At 44.7% G+C, this 12,659-nt stretch overlaps 1 protein-coding gene across 20 annotated transcripts in view; it reads right to left on the minus strand.

The window, feature by feature from the left end:
• The window catches only part of RREB1 (ras responsive element binding protein 1), a 180,139-nt gene that overhangs the window by 36,476 nt on the left and 131,004 nt on the right, over nt 1-12,659 (minus strand). The gene's annotated exons all lie outside the window — the stretch shown is intronic.

The raw sequence follows: 12,659 nt of genomic DNA on the forward strand, positions 1-12,659 counted from the left end.
ATGGCATTACAAAAAGATAGTCTCAATTTCCTTGCTTTGTGACATAAAAGGTTTACTCTTCCTAATGACAATCATCATCGGCATCATCAGCTCTGACCGGGGTTAAACTGTGCCAGATGTGGGAATGTAGCCGCAGCTTTTTATAAATAACCCTCTGATGGGATTATCTTACTGGAGACGTTCTCAGGAATGGGAAAAGACAGCAAGTTTTCATAAACGATCCTGTCAGACTTCTAAACAGAAGCTCTGCTCAGCTCAAGCTCACGTTCTGCTGCACCTTCTGTACAGCTGGGCTGGGGATAAAAGGGCTGAGAAGCTCACGAACCACAAGCAGCGACAATTCAGGCTCTCAGGCCAATGACGCAACGAGACGGCTGGGCAACACCCTTCCCACTCACAGCCTCTGCCCCCGACACCCGTGAGCCCTCCTTCCATGAGTGTGTGGAGCTAAGAGCTACGATTCCCCTGGTTCTGGCCCTACAGACATACTCTAGAAGGCGGAGGGGTCCCCACGTCAGCCCAAGACCACACTAGCCTCTGCCCGAAGAGCAGCAGCCCCGTCATCCACCAGTAGGCGAGACGTGGCCTAACCTCTGAGAAATGGGATTCAGGGAAGGAGGCTCAGGCCAGCCCTCTGTTCTCTTAGGGGGAATCAATGTGGTGAGTCAGAAAGATCTAGTGGGAGAAAATGGAAAAGAATCACAGACAACCATCATGCCCATATCCACATAATTCCTTGCTTAGATTATTAGGGGAGGATGCTTTATTATTAGTTCTTGGTCACCTAAAGCCTTGAGAAAGTTAATGGAGACAAATAGCCTTGTTCTATGTACCCCCTCTACTTCAAGGCGATTGGGAGTTAAGGAGACCATCGTTTAACGTCAGTGTTTGGAGAAAAAAAGAAAGCCTGGCAAGTTCCTTTCGACATTTATTGTATAGCACATTCCAATTTTAGAAATGTAAAAAAAATTTTTAGGCATCTAAGAATTGAGGAAGTATGATAATACTATGGGATGTAAATTAGTACCAAACCCATCCTTTCAAGAAATCACTCAAAATGAATTTTAAAAACAATATCCTGAAGGATTTGAGGAAGATGGCGGAAGAGTAAGACGCGGAGATCACCTTCCTCCCCACAAATACACCAGAAACACATCTACACGTGGAACAACTCCTACAGAACACCTACTGAAGGCTGGCAGAAGACCTCACACCTCCCAAAAGGCAAGAAAGTCCCCACGTACCTGGGTAGGGCAAAAGAAAAAAGAATAAACAGAGACAAAAGCACAGGGACGGGACCTGCACCAGTGGGAGGGAGCCGTGAAGGAAGAAAGGTTTCCACACACTAGAAGTCGCTTCGCAGGTGGAGACGGCGGGTGGCGGAGGGGGAAGGTTCAGAGCCGCGGAGGAGAGCACAGCCACAGGGGTGCGGAGGGCAAAGCGGGGAGATTCCCGCACAGAATATCGGGGCCGACCGGCACTCACCAGCCCAAGAGGCTTGTCTGCTCACCCGCTGGGGCGGGCGGGGCTGGGAGCTGAGGCTCGGGCTTCGGTCGAGCGCTGGGAGAGGACTGGCGGCGTGAACACAGCCTGAAGGGGGTTAGTGCGCCATGGCTGGCCGGGAGGGAGTCCAGGGAAAAGTCTGGACCTGCCGAAGAGGCAAGAGACTTTTTCTTCCCTCTTTGTTTCGTGGTGCGCGAGGAGAGGGGATTAAGAGCGCCGCTTAAAGGAGCTCCAGAGACGGGCGCGAGCCGCGGCTAACAGCACGGACCCCAGAGACGGGCATGAGACGCTAAGGCTGCTGCTGCCGCCACCAAGAAGCCTGTGTGCGAGCACAGGTCACTATCCACACCTCCCTTCTGGGGAGCCTGTGCAGCCCGCCACCACCAGGGTCCCAGGATCCAGGGACAACTCCCCCGGGAGAACGCACGGCGCACCTCAGGCTGGTGCAACGTCACGCCGGGCCTCTGCCGCGGCAGGCTCGACCCACACTCCGAGCCCCTCCCTCCCCCCGGCCTGAGTGAGCCAGAGCCCCCGAATCAGCTGCTTCTTTAACCCCGTCCTGTCTGAGCGAAGAACAGACGCCCTCCGGTGACCCACACGCAGAGGCGTGGCCAGACCCAAAGTTGAACACCGGGAGCTTTGCGAACAAAGAAGAGAATGGAAATCTACCCCAGCAGCCTCAGGAGCAGCTCCACAATCAACTTGATGTACCCTGCATCTGTGGAATACCTGAATAGACAATGCATTATCCCAAATTGAGTAGGTGGACTTTGGGAGCAAGATATATTATTTTTTCCTCTTTTCTTCTTTTTGTGAGTGTGTATGTGTATGCTTCTGTGTGAGATTTTGTCTGTATAGCTGTGCTTTCACCATTTGTCCTAGGGTTCTGTCCGTCCTTTTTTTTTTTATACTTAAAAATATTTTTTTCTTAATAATTATTTTTTCTTTTAATAACTATTTTATTTTATCTTACTTTATTTTATTTTATCATTTCTTTCTTTCTTTTCTTTCTTTCTTTTCTTTTCTTTTCTTTCTACTTTTTCTCCCTTTTATTCTGAGCCGTGTGGATGAAAGGCTCTTGGTGGTCAAGCCAGGAGTCAGTGCTGTGCCTCTGAGCTGGGAGAGCCAAGTTCAGGACACTGGTCCACAAGAGACCTCCCAGGTCCACGTAATATCAAATGGTGAAAATCTCCCAGAGATCTCCATCTCAACACCAGCACCCAGCTTCACTCAACGACCAGCAAGCTACAGTGCTGGACACCCAATGGCAAACAACTAGCAAGACAGGAACACAACACCACCCATTAGCAGAGAGGCTGCCTAAAATCATAATAAGGCTACAGACACCCCAAAACACACCACCAGACGTGGACCTGCCCACCAGAAAGATAAGATCCAGCCTCATCCACCAGAACACAGGCACTAGTCCCCTCCACCAGGAAGCCTACACAACACACTGAACCAACCCTAGCCACTGGGGACAGACACCAAAAACAACGGGAACTACGAACCTGCAGCCTGCAAAAAGGAGACCCCAAACACAGTAAGATAAGCAAAATGAGAAGACAGGAAAACACACAGCAGATGAAGGAGCAAGGTAAAAACCCACCCGACCTAACAAATGAAGAGGAGATAGGCAGTCTACCTGAAAAAGAATTCAGAATAATGATAGTAAAGATGATCCAAAATCTTGGAAATAGAACAGAGAAAATGCAAGAAACATTTAACAAGGGCCTAGAAGAACTAAAGAGGAAACAAGCAACGATGAACACCACAGTAAATGAAATTAAAAATACTCTAGAAGGGATCAATAGCAGAATAACTGAGGTAGAAGAACGGGTAAGTGACCTGGAAGATAAAATAGTGGAAATAACTACTGCAGAGCAGAATAAAGAGAAAAGAATGAAAAGAACTGAGGACAGTCTCCGAGACCTATGGGACAACATTAAATGCACCAACAGTCGAATTATAGGGGTCCCAGAAGAAGAAGAGAAAATGAAAGGGACTGAGAAAATATTTGAAGAGATTATAGGTGAAAACTTCCCTAATATGGGAAAGGAAATAGTTAATCAAGTCCAGGAAGCACAGAGACTCCCATACAGGATCAATCCAAGGAGAAACACGCCAAGACACATATTAATCAAACTATCAAAAATTAAATACAAGGAAGACATATTAAAAGCAGCAAGGGAAAAACAACAAATAACACAAAAGGGAATCCCCCATAAAGTTAACAGCTGATCTTTCAGCAAAAACTCTGCAAGCCAGAAGGGAGTGGCAGGACAAATTTAAAGTGATGAAGGAGAAAAACCTACAACCAAGATTACTCTAACCAGCAAGGATCTCATTCAGATTTGATGGAGAAATTAAAACCTTTACAGACAAGCAAAAGCTAAGAGAGTTCAGCACCACCGAACCAGCTTTACAACAAATGCTAAAGGGACTTCTCTAGGCAAGAAACACAAGAGAAGGAAAAGACCTACAATAACAAACCCAAAACAATTAAGAAAATGGGAATAGGAACATACATATCAATAATTACCTTAAATGTAAATGGATTAAATGCTCCCACCAAAAGACACAGACTGGCTGAATGGATACAAAAACAAGACCCATATATATGCTGTCTACAAGAGACCCGCTTCAGACCTAGGGACACATACAGACTGAAAGTAAGGGGATGGAAAAAGATATTCCATGCAAATGGAAATCAAAAGAAAGCTGGAGCAGCAATTCTCATATCAGACAAAACAGACTTGAAAATAAAGACTATTACAAGAGACAAAGAAGGACACTACATAATGATCAAGGGATCGATCCAAGAAGAAGGTATAACAATGGTAAATATTTATGCACCCAACATAGGAGCACCTCAATACATAAGGCAAACACTAACAGCCATAAAAGGGGAAATCGACAGTAACAGAATCATAGTAGGGGACTTTAACACCCCACTTTCACCAAGGGACAGATCATCCGAAATGAAAATAAATAAGGAAGCACAAGCTTTAAATGATACATTAAACAAGATGGACTTAATTGATATTTATAGGACATTCCATCCAAAAACAACAGAATACACTTTTTTCTCAAGTGCTCATGGAACGTTCTCCAGGATAGATCATATCTTGGGTCACAAATCAAGCTTGGTAAATTTAAGAAAACTGAAATCGTATCAAGTATCTTTTCCGACCACAACACTATGAGACTAGATATCAATTACAGGAAAAGATCTGTAAAAAATACAAACACATGGAGGCTAAACAATACACTACTTAATAACGAAGTGATCACTGAAGAAATCAAAGAGGAAATCAAAAAATACCTAGACAAATGACAATGGAGACACAACAACCCAAAGCCTATGGGATGCAGCAAAAGCAGTTCTAAGAGGGAAGTTTATAGCAATACAATTCTACCTTAAGAAACAGGAAACATCTCAAATAAACAACCTAACCTTGCGCCTTAAGCAATTAGAGAAAAAAGAACAAAAAAACCCCAAAGTTAGCAGAAGGAAAGAAATCATAAAGATCAGATCAGAAATAAATGAAAAAGAAATGAAGGAAACGATAGCAAAGATCAATAAAACTAAAAGCTGGTTCTCTGAGAAGATAAACAAAATTCATAAACCATTAGCCAGACTCATCAAGAAAAGAAGGGAGAAGACTCAAATCAATAGAATTAGAAATGAAAAAGGAGAAGTAACAACCGACACTGCAGAAATACAAATGATCATGAGAGATTACTATAAGCAACTATATGCCAATAAAATGGACAACCTGAAAGAAATGGACAAATCTTAGAAATGCACAACCTGCCGAGACTGAACCAGGAAGAAATACAAAATATGAACAGACCAATCACAAGCACTGAAATTGAAACTGTGATTAAAAATCTTCCAACAAACAAAAGCCCAGGGCCAGATGGCTTCACAGGCGAATTCTATCAAACATTTAGAGAAGAGCTAACACCTATCCTTCTCAAACTCTTCCAAAATATAGCAGAGGGAGGAACACTCCCAAACTCGTTCTACGAAGCCACCATCACCCTGATACCAAAACCAGACAAAGATGTCACAAAGAAAGAAAACTACAGGCCAATATCACTGATGAACATAGATGCAAAAATCCTCAACAAAATACTAGCAAACAGAATACAACAGCACATTAAAAGGATCATACACCATGATCAAGTGGGGTTTATTCCAGTAATGCAAGGATTCTTCAATATATGCAAATCAATCAACGTGATATACCATATTAACATATTGAAGGAGAAAAACCATATGATCATCTCAATAGATGCAGAGAAAGCTTTCGACAAAATTCAACACCCATTTATGATAAAAACCCTGCAGAAAGCAGGCATAGAGGGAACTTTCCTCAACATAATAAAGGCCATATATGACAAACCCGCAGCCAACATCGTCCTCAGTGGTGAAAAACTGAAAGTATTTCCACTAAGATCAGGAACAAGACAAGGATTCCACTCTCACCACTCTTATTCAACATAGCTTTGGAAGTTTTAGCCACAGCAATCAGAGAAGAAAAAGAAATAAAAGGAATCCAAATCGGAAAAGAAGAAGTAAAGCTGTCACTGTTTGCGGATAACATGATACTATACATAGAGAATCCTAAAGATGCTACCAGAAAACTACTAGAGCTAATCAATGAATTTGGTAAAGTAGCAGGATACAAAATTAATGCAAAGAAATCCCTGGCATTCCTATACACTAATGATGAAAAATCTCAAAGTGAAATCAAGAAAACACTCCCATTTACCATTGCAACAAAAAGAATAAAATATCTAGGAATAAACCTACCTAAGGAGACAAAAGACCTGTATGCAGAAAATTATAAGACACCGATGAAAGAAATTAAAGATGATACAAATAGATGGAGAGATATAACATGTTCTTGGATTGGAAGAATCAACATTGTGAAAATGACTCTACTACCCAAAGCAGTCTACAGATTCAGTGCAATCCCTATCAAACTACCACTGGCATTTTTCACAGAAGTAGAACAGAAAAATTCACAATTTGTATGGAAACACAAAAGACCCCGAAGAGCCAAAGCAATCTTGAGAACAAAAAGCGGAGCTGAAGGAATCAGGCTCCCTGACTTCAGACTATACTACAAAGCTATAGTAATCAAGACAGTATGGTACTGGCACAAAAACAGAAATATAGATCAATGGAACAGGATAGAAAGCCCAGAGATAAACCCACGCACATGTGGTCACCTTATCTTTGATAAAGGAGGCAAGAATATACAGTGGAGAAAAGACAGCCTCTTCAATACGTGGTGCTGGGAAAACTGGACAAGTACATGTAAAAGTATGAAATTAGAACACTTCCTAACACCATACACAAAAATAAACTCAAAATGGATTAAAGACCTAAATGTACAGCCAGACACTATCAATCTCTTAGAGGAAAACATAGGCAGAACGCTCTATGACATAAATCACAGCAAGATCCTTTTTCACCCACCTCCTAGAGAAATGGAAATAAAAACAAAAATAAACAAATGGGACCTAATGAAACTTCAAAGCTTTTGCACAGCAAAGGAAACCATAAACAAGACCAAAAGACAACCCTCAGAATGGGAGAAAATATTTGCAAATGAAGCAACTGACAAAGGACTAATCTCCAAAATTTATAAGCAGCTCATGCAGCTCAATAACAGAAAAACAAACAGCCCAGTCCAAAAATGGGCAGAAGACCTAAACAGACATTTCTCCAAAGAAGATATACAGATTGCCAACAAACACATGAAAGAACGCTCAACATCATTAATCATTACAGTAATGCAAATCAAAACTATAATGAGATATCATCTCACACCGGTCAGAATGGCCATCATCAAAAAATCTAGAAACAGTAAATGCTAGAGAGGGTGTGGAGAAAAGGGAACACTCGCACTTTTGGTGGGAATGTAAATTGATACAGCCACTGTGGAGAACAGTATGGAGGTTCCTTAAAAAACTACAAATAGAACTACCATATGACCCAGCAATCCCACTACTGGGCATATACCCTGAGAAAACCATAATTCAAAAAGAGTCATGTACCACAATGTTCATTGCAGCTCTATGTACAATAGTCAGGACATGGAAGCAACCTAAGTGTCCATCAACAGATGAATGGATAAAGAAGATGTGGCACATATATACAATGGAATATTACTCAGCCATAAAAAGAAACGAAATTGAGTTATCTGTAGTGAGGTGGATGGACCTAGAGTCTGTCATACAGAGTGAAGTAATCAGAAAGAGAAAAACAAATATCTTATGCTAACACATCTATATGGAATCTAAGAAAAAAAAAAAGTCATGAAGTACCTAGGGGTAAGACGGGAATAAAGACACAGACCTACTAGAGCATGGACTTGAGGACATGGGGAGGGGGCAGCGTAAGCTGTGACAAAGTGAGAGCATGGCATGGACATATATACACTACCAAACGTAAAATAGATAGCTAGTGGGAAGCAGCCGCATAGCACAGGGAGATCAGCTAGGTGCTTTGTGACCACCTAGAGGGGTGGGATAGGGAGGGGGGGAGGGAGAGAGACACAAGAGGAAAGAGATATGGGAACATATGTATATGTATAACTGATTCACTTTGTTATAAAGCAGAAACTAACACACCATTGTAAAGCAATTATACTCCAATAAAGATGTTAAAAAAACCCAAAAAACCGAACATCCTTTTCTACAGCCAATAGGCTACTTGTGCAGATAAACATAAGGCTACGATAACGCGTGAAGATACTGGAAATCAGAGACTGACAACTGTAAGCAGTTCACTAGCTCATTTCAAGCTATCAGTACATCTTTCCTATCAATATGACACTAACAGTCACAAGACTGATGCTTTATTATCTAGCTCCTGGGATTTATGACAGAAGCTGTTTTCACAGAGCAGAGGAAGAGGGGGACTGGAGCGAGCGCTCAGTGAGGATCTGCTGGGAACTTCACCCAGATTATGATTTCCATTTTGCAGACGAGGCCGTTGAGGTGTGGAGAGGCTGACATGCCAGGGCCTCACAGCTAGGATGGACCCAGGTGTGCCAACTCCAAGGTCTGTGCTTTTCCCCCAAATTGCCTTTAAAGGCCGAGCCTTTGCATCTCTGTTCTAGATCACGGATCACAGGCTGGACACTCAAGGCTATTCCCTGAACCCTGGACACTTCTTCTCTGAGTGACTGTGGCCCACAGTCTTGCAGCTGGTACCAAACTCTAATCTACGTTCAACAGGAGAATGAAGGGCCCACAGGTCAGGCCTGGACGCTCCCCCCTCCAGTCCTGTGTCACTGCTAACAGCAGGGGGACGAGACCAGGTCAAGGCCGTCTCTGGGGCTTGGTGGCAACGTGAGGCTTCTGAACATACCAGCCACTCCGGCTACCCCACTGAGCCCAGCTGGAGCCTCAGTTCAAAGCTCAAGCAATGCTCCATTCTAGGGCTAAATGGTGCTTGTTGGCCAAGACACAGCGGGTTCCCAGTCTGTCCTTCCACCTATGGGATGGCCAACTTCTGGAGGCTCGTTTAAGAACTTGATTCAGTCAATAACTGAGCTGCCAGGCGCTGGGATCTCCGGGCATTCCTGAATTTGGATGTGATCTGCAGTTAAAGACACTCCCTAACCTGACCCCTTCTCGTCTTCCCTCCAATAGCAGGAGCGGCCACAGAAGTGTCGGTTTCCTCCCCGATGCTCACAGGAAGTGGGGCGAGTCACCATGATGAGCCACTAATGGCCTCTTCCCTGCAGAGTGTGGCCAAAAACAGAGAGGAGGGTGGGCAGGGAGGAGAAAATCCAATTTCTCTTCTTTAGAAGACCGGGGTGTTTTTCTTTCAGGTTTTATTTCAAGGGCTAATTCACCTCATTTCCATGTACCCTAAGAATCAACAAATTACAAAGAGCCTCAGGACTGGAAGGGAGGTGAGATGCTATCCCACCACCCACGCAGCACAGAACGTCCCTCAGCAGCGTGCACTGGAGAAAACGTCATTCAGTTCGGATTGAATGCTTCCAGCAACAAGGACATCTCCATTTTCAGCAAGGCCAGCTGTTAAAACCATCTTCCCCATGTCGAGTCAAAACTTCCGTCCTTCCTTTAAACGTCTGTCTGTCCTCAGGGGCGACACAGAGTTAGTGCACCTTTTCTTCTGCAGGGCAGCCCTTCAGATAGTTCAAGATGAGGTCTGCGTCTCTCCGAAGTTTCTCTTCCCAAAACTGAACAACTCTGGCTCCTTCAGCCAGCGTCCCCTAGCTCTGCGCTCCAGTCTGCTGGTCGCTACTCATCTTGGAATACTCTCCAGTTTGTGAATATCCTTCATGAAATGTTGGATCAGAGGTGAAAACCAATTTGGATGTGGTCTGAGTGCAGGGCACACAGAGGGCTGGGACGACCACGTCCTGAGGTTGTGTAAACAGAGCTGGGGTTCTCAGGTGTGTGGGTTTGGTTTTGTTTTGTTTTACTCTGTGGCCGCACTGCACAGCATACGGGATCTCAGTTCCCTGACCAGGGAGTGAATCCCCTGCAGTGGAAGCTCAGAGTCTTAACCACTGCACCAGCTCGTGCTCAGACCCCTGTGATTCCTTTATTCAGACTGCTGTCAAGCCCTGCGTCCTCCATCCTGCACCTAAACAGTGAACAGCTCTTCACTTTCCAGGTGGGCAAGGATGAGAAATATGCAGCATTGCTGTGGACAGAAAGCTGGCTCTCAACGCTGTCGATGGTACTGAACACTGGTAACCACCTTTCTGCAAAGTAGCTGAGTGACAGGGATCTGAATTTTAAATACATATGCCCTTTATTCCATTGATTTCACTTCTAGAAATTTGTCTCGAAAACTAATGATTGGACAAAAGTGCAAAGATTTATGCACAGGGGCTGATGTACCATTATACCCACAGATGGATATACTGCAAAAATGACCCACAGGACTCTTGAGTGGCTGGCCGTAACGTCTTACACTGGCCACCCTGCTTTCCCTCTTGCCCTCCTGTTGTTCATTCTCTACAAGGCAGCCAGAGTGAACTTCTAAAACATGGATCAAATCAGACACTCCTCCACGTAAGTGCCTCCGATGGTCCCCTCTTAGATCTGCCTACTTCTTGGGCCTCCTTTGTCGGCACCCTACCCCGATCCAAGGTGCTTTCAGACGCAGTGCTCCCTCCAGGTCCCTCAAAGGCATCCAACCAGTCTGACCCTAGGGCTGGTGCACTTGCTGCGCGCCCTCTACCCAGGCTGCTCCGCCCCCGGCCTTCCAGGGCTGGTGCCTGCTGTCACAGCAAGCGCCCCAGCCCACTCAACATAGATGCTCTCCAGCCTTCGACCCAGTTTTACTTTCTTCACAGCACATACCAGTAACTGGAAATACCTGGTATTTACTCGTGTGACTGTCTCCTCGGCTCAGACTGAAAAAAAGTTTCATTATAATCTTGCCTCTCCTGTTCTCTGCACTCGCCCCTGGTGGTGCACAGTGAGTGGTTAATAAATAGCGGCCAAATGGCTGGCTGGATGAGCAGGCGAATGAATCAATAACTGCTGAATGGATGCATGGAGGGAATGGACGCATGGATGAAGTGTATGCAGAAAACCGGCTACACTGGCAGCACCACTACCACATATGTCTTCAGGTTCCAAGACAACTTCTCACTCACCTTACTAGGATTTAATGTTCACAAACCTGATATGAGATGGTATAGAAAACAGTGTCACAGTGAAGGGACCTCGATGAAGAACACCCCAAAGATCAACACTGAGGACATGGGGTAGTTTTTTCTCTTATTGGAATTCATCTGTATTTATGCATTCAAAACTACACATATTGGGCTTCCCTGGTGGCGCAGTGGTTGAGAGTCCGCCCGCCAATGCAGGGGACACGGGTTCGTGCCCCGGTCTGGGAAGATCCCACATGCCGCGGAGCGGCTGCGCCCGTGAGCCACGGCCGCTGAGCCTGCGCGTCCGGAGCCTGTGCTCCACAACGGGAGAGGCCACAACAGTGAGAGGCCCGCGTACCACACACAAAAAAAACAAAAACACGAAACTACACCTACATCCACAGTAGAGAGAGGTTGATGTAAAATCAAAGTAAACATCTGTTTTCTGCATATAATCCTAGAAATTTCCTTTGGAGGCATGCCACATCGACTGCAGAAATCCTGCCACATCGCGGTCTAAGGAAGGCATTTTATCAGAACTCTTTCAGGAGTCAAGGGAAACTTTCTCCCATTCCTAACACTGCACTCCCGGCCCCCTCCTGGGAGGTGGGGGGACTCTTCCAGTAATGAATAATGACAAATATTGCAGATGTTTTTAAAACAAGGGGAAAAAAATCTCAATCTGAGTACTTTTTAGGAGCCCACTTTGAATTCCGGGGTGGATGTATATTTTCAGCTCAAAGTCTCCCTCCTGTAAGTGTTATTATTTAACTTCAAAAATGTGAAAAGATCCATTTTAGCTAGGGTGGGATGTCTGTAAGAATACTGAGTATATCACAGCTAAAACAACTACACCTGTACAAGAGCTGAATGCCAGTCTAGTAACTCAGAGCAGACAGACCAATTCCTAAAGCACATCCCTCCCTCCTCCCCCAACTTCCTCACTTCCAGTTCCAAATACAAGAATTCTCTACTGACCTTTCTTAGGTGTGATTTGGAAATGGAGGTAAACCCTTAACCATTCAAGCACTGGCTTGCTCTGAGAACGAAGCAGGAATTTAGTAGGTGAAAAAGCAAATTCAGGTGGGAAGATGGTGTAGTAGGTGGAGAGACCATGTGACGGCAATGAAGCCTTGGGGTGCTCTCAGAGCATCGAGACGTTTTAGACGGCGCCAACTAATAACCATCTAGTAATCACGGAGACCCCACTAGTTACTTAGGTATGTTAGCTTCAGATTCCACACCTACAAAATGGGGAGAATACTGCCAGTCTTAGAGAGCACTGGCTTGCAAACTGTGGTCCTCCAACCAGAACCACTGGCATTTACCCAGGAGCTTGTTACAGATCTAAATTCAGGCCTGGCTGAAGACCTGCAGACTCAGAGACTCTGGGCCAGGACTCGGTACCCTGGGTTTCACTCCACTGATACCCATGCCTGCTCAAGCGTGACAACCACTGGATCCCAGTTACATTCTTTAACCGTT

The sequence above is a fragment of the Orcinus orca genome, chromosome 10 (assembly GCF_937001465.1).
Source record: "Orcinus orca chromosome 10, mOrcOrc1.1, whole genome shotgun sequence".
NCBI classification, from domain to species: Eukaryota; Metazoa; Chordata; class Mammalia; order Artiodactyla; family Delphinidae; genus Orcinus; species Orcinus orca.